At 43.2% G+C, this 5,083-nt stretch overlaps 1 long non-coding RNA gene across 1 annotated transcript; it reads left to right on the forward strand.

Annotated features, from left to right (window-relative positions):
• The first annotated feature begins 2,910 nt into the window (after positions 1–2,910).
• Positions 2,911–5,063, forward strand: LOC123962684. Its single transcript, XR_006823038.1, has 3 exons — positions 2,911–3,457; positions 4,614–4,763; positions 4,970–5,063. It is a non-coding gene; the product is annotated as an uncharacterized LOC123962684 (long non-coding RNA).
• The last annotated feature ends 20 nt before the right edge of the window (positions 5,064–5,083 follow it).

Genomic DNA, 5,083 nt, shown 5'->3' on the forward strand with positions numbered 1-5,083 from the left:
CCTATTAAGCTGCTTCTCTCATCATTTCTACTTTGAACCCGTAGGTAAATTTGTAGTTTACTTCATCAACAGCTTACTTGTTACTATCCAAGTTCTTGTGGAAAGAAAGTTTTCACTTTGTCATGTCCCTATGTTACTGTTACATTCATTTTTCTCATTGATGTAGCACAGTCTGGTGCTGCTCCACTCGGAATGACAAGGGCATTAACTTCATAAACACTTTGGCACAATAATTCGGCTGTAAATCAAAAAGTCATTATTTTATACTGCTGCTGTCCTCTCCAAACCAGAAAATTCAGCCTGTAACACATAAAATCATTTCTAGTGCTTTTACAGTCATCTTTTTCATCAGTTCTTTATGGAGCTGCACAGCAAAATGAAATACCAGCTCAATGGTGGAAAAAAGTCTTCCTCCGTTGTCTTGTTTCGTCTGTGGAGACATGTGCATGCTCAGTCCTGAAGGTGAGTTTGTTCCTGCTTCGCTTCTTGATCGTGCCTGTCTGGTCATGCTCAGCTCATCATCTCAGGGATGTTTCCCCTCTTCAGAGGCCTCGCAACACACAGTGAATTTTAACAGCGAAAGAGGGGACAGAGCAGATTATGCAGCCTTGTAATGCTTTAATGAGCTGTCACGCCATCAGACTCAGACAGATAATTAACCTTGATCATTTGTCATGTCATGATATCATTGGAAGGTTCTTCTGTGTGCCTCGCTGTGGGCTCCGTCCTCATGCTCCACACTCTAGCTGACATCTGTGTATAATCTGCATGTCTCCTGGTTGCAGCCAGGTACGAGGAGATGGAGGAGAGGAAAAAGAGAAAGTGAGGAGGGGGAATGATCGTGATGGAGGTCAGAGATTAGGCCGGCGGATGTTGATTCCTCAGGGAGTGCTGGTCCTCTGGGAAGTCTCATTCTTTTTATAGTGTCGGTGGTCAGGCTGAAGGAGCTGCTGAGATCCCACACAACCCACCTGACACCTCATTTCTTCTTTTCATCTAATTTCTCTCTTTATCTGTCTTTTTCCCTCTTAAAGAAAGCCACCATAATGTGAATAGTTGTTTTCAAAGTACTGAGCTTTCCCCCTGACTTTCCCATACAGTGCCTAGAAGGTTGTTCAAATAAACACTACACAGCTGCCTCTCACTCACTGGTTGACTCCCTGGAGGAGGCAGCTTGGCAGAGTCACTGTTTATTTTACAGTTATCAGACATAAATGGCATTCATGACGCATCGCTTGAGATTTATGCAGGGAAGAATATATCAAGAGAAAGTCTACAAGAGAAGAAAAATGCGGTCACTCATTATGTAAAGAAATTCACAAATGATATGTGAGAAAAAGCAGCAAGCACACACAGAAGCACCCATGTGAACTGTGTGTTTGTGTTTGTGTGTGTGTGTGCATACAATGTACATCCACACACAGGCACAGCAACGCACAAGCTACGAGAACAGTGAGAGGCTGCATCTTGTCTGTGGGTGGGACAAGATGAGCAGACAGTCCAGTTTAACAAGCTGTGAACTGAGCTGGAGCTTCTAAGCTTTGGACAGGTTCTGAGGAGGAGGGGCACGGAAACATAAACACAGCTCACCTCCTGCTTCTCGTTCTATCTTATTCTCTGTCACCACCCAAACACATCTATGTACACAGTAGTTTTAAATCAAAACCAATGACATCCTCTACTAATTTGTCCTCACATTTTTGTTTGCTACAAATCCCAAAATAGGAGCCCTGTGTTTTATTGCCAAGGGGGCATGTACGGTAAGTACAGTATGAACTGGACGTACTGTCAGACATTCTACACGCTCCCCATGTCTGGTTATTATCTTCAATATGTTCAATTACAGTATTTAAGTATACTTTTGATCTTAAAAAAATTGATTTATATATGAAACCTTCCACCCCTGGCTCCCTGAGTTAGTTGGTTATAATTTGTTTAAATGCAAAATTATTCTTCCTTATCAAGATGTACACATCTTCAAGGGCACCTCAGTATTAAGTAATGATAAAGGAGCCACTTTAATGCCCTTATTTTAGTTTTGATTGCACGTTTCTGGTGCATATTACAGAACAAATGTGCAAATAAAGGATAACTATACCATCAAATTCTATTAGAACCATGTCTCGCAGGGGGTGAGGAGTTGAAGTTACCAGCTAACCAGCTAGACCAGGCCCGTCCTGTGTAATACCACTTGTGCCTCAAGGGGAGATAGTCTGAAATAGTATAGCTTTGTTGTAGTTAGTTCAAAAGGGGACCCAAGCACAGAACACAGACTTAGAGGCAGGTAAAGTTTAACAGATTTATTCAATAATTACGGTAGCTGGAGATGGGTGGAGGAGACAGGATGGCTGGTTTTGGCAGAGGGTAGAGGAGGAATGGAGAATGGCAAGGTAGTGTGACCGGTGGAGGTAGCGCCAGCAGGGGACAACTTTTTCTATTATGACTTAAATGAAATATCATGGCTTTCCCCCTCAGTTCCATGACTTAATTCTCAAAATCTCAGATAGTTTTTTTCTAAAAGTGGCCCTAATAGCTTACTCGTTGACAGACCACAGCCCTGCCTTTTGGAATATGTTATTTTCTCGCTAATTTGCGGCGGTTAACTGTTTTTGTATGCTTCAAAATACACTGACTAGACACCGTCTGACTATAGCTACAGATGACTGTAAAGCTGCAGCAATAACACCTTCAGCTGCTGTGCCATTTGTCATAATCTTTGGCTATAATAACTTCACACAAGGCCCCAAATCGTTATGTGTAATGACTTCACTGCTATTTCAAAATTCAGGCACCTGAGAAACCACCTGGATATACTGGACTGGACCTGGACTGTTACCAAACATGTTTAGCTTAACATTGACTATCCACTGTTAGCTGGCTACTATACTAGCTGTGTAGCTAAGACTTGACTAGTGGCCTGGGAACTGAAGAATCGAGGGCTACACAGGGTGGATGGCCTAGAGGCAGAACAGGTCCAGAGGGCAACCGGGAGGCAGGACAAAGGGTAAAGCATCTCTGTGGCGCTGCGTAGCAGAGACTTCCAACGGGGTTGGGAGCCATGGAGACCACGTCAGCTATTGTGGCCTCCATGGCATCCTGTGAAGGTTGCCAAGCAGGTTCCCTCAGCAGGGGATTGCCAGATGTCAGGGTGGATCCTCAAACAGTTCTTTGAAGGCTTGGAAGACTCAGGAGGGGCAGGCCACAAACCAAGCCTATTACTGACTACCTGCAGACTGGGAAGCCAGTCGGAGGCTAGCAGGGAGGGGTACATGGCTAGCATTCTGGGGGTTAGCAGACCAGTAATTAGACTGGCGGCTAGCAGTCCAGATGGTAGCTGACTGCGATGGTAGCTGGAGGCTAGTGGGCGTTACGCCAGCTGACAGGGATGCAGACTGGAGATTAGCTGGCTGGAAGATATCAGGCTTGAGGCTAGCAAACAGCAGGTTAGCAGACTCTGGTAGGTCACCAAATGTCCCCGCTTTTAAGTGTATGTTAATCATAGACTGTGTAAGGTGTTAACAGACCTGAAATCAGATTTTACGTGGCCAGAAAGACTGGACAGCAGAGCATACAGGTGTCGTGTCGTCCACAGGTGTGCAAGCAGCATGTTAAAGCTATATCACCCAGTCTCTTTACTTCTACATCTGCTTTTATGTGGATCAAACAGACATCACTTTATATCCGTGGTAATAGCAAAGGTATGTCTTTGTGATACTTTACTGTTTCTTTTAACGGAATAATCACAAATGTGGCCGTAACCAGGCATGATATTTAGTGATTATAGGCAATAATAGAAGCTTGTTGTTGCCGATGGAATGTGTTTTGGTAAGCCTCTGTCTAATATCCTTGTTTATATTTGGGCATAAAATGAGAGATGATCCTAAGGCATAAAAGAAAGGCAGTTAAACAGAGACAACACAAGAAACTAGACTAAGCTAAACTCCCACTGAGCTGAGGAAGTAATAATTTTATACAGCACTTATCAAAACAACGTTACAGAGTACTTTACATGACTGAACAAAGATTTAAAACGTTTCAGGACAGAGGCCATAAAATCAAGCTATAAATTCAAGCAATAAAATGATACAAGGTAAAAAAAAAAACAAAAAAAAAAACAGAATGAGATTCACACAACAGTAATGACAGTAATAATAAACATTTAGAAAACAATTTGGAAATAGAACAGCTGCACTAGAAATTAATAAAATGCTGTTTTGAAAAGATCATTTAAAAGATGTTACCAATCCGGCAAGTCTCAGGTGTGGGAGTTAAGCCAGGGTAGGTGTAGGTGATGAGCTGATGGACTGCAGGTGTGTGTAGGCTGAGAGGTGATGAGGTGATAACAGACAGGTGCACAGAAGGAGCTGAGCCGAGAGCCAGGAGGGGAGACCATGCCCACACACGCAAACATACACCTAGACAGAGACAAACAGGGGAACATGTGCAACGGTAGAAACACAAGACAACACCAAAGGCATGGTCTTGACAAGCTCAGGTCTCCCCCGCTAGTTTCAGCTGGGAGATGTGTGCAGGTGCTGAGTTTGCTACGTTACACAAGCTCTAATAATTTTAGTCTATGTCCGATGGCCTGGCGGTGGCTTTACATTTTTCAGAGAGAGACATGAGACCGAGGTAAAATGCAAGCACAAACGTGGCATTTATTGTCTTCCATACCAACAAGAGGAGACACCGACACCAACAAGCAACAAAAAACAACTTGCACTGGAAGTAACTTGCTGCCTTTTATACACTCCCTCCATCAGGTAATTAAGTGGGTAAAACTACTCAGGGGGGACCACCATCATTTAGAATAATACATAATTTACCCAAAAACCCAACACCACAGAAAAATAGAGCCCAAAGAATGAATATTTACATAAATACAAATTTCTATCAGTAAATCAATAACGCATACTCAAAATAATCACATAAGTCAGCATTATTGATGGCTTTACTCCCCCCCTCTCAGCTTCATGGTTTGCTCCTGCAGCTCTTAAGCAGGTGCTTGGGCCTACAACACTCCTTTGCCTCCGCCCCCTGCTGAAGAGACAACCAGGAAGAGGTGAGTACTTACATTGTTCAT

The sequence above is a fragment of the Micropterus dolomieu genome, linkage group LG23, assembly GCF_021292245.1.
Source record: "Micropterus dolomieu isolate WLL.071019.BEF.003 ecotype Adirondacks linkage group LG23, ASM2129224v1, whole genome shotgun sequence".
Classification (NCBI taxonomy): Eukaryota; Metazoa; Chordata; class Actinopteri; order Centrarchiformes; family Centrarchidae; genus Micropterus; species Micropterus dolomieu.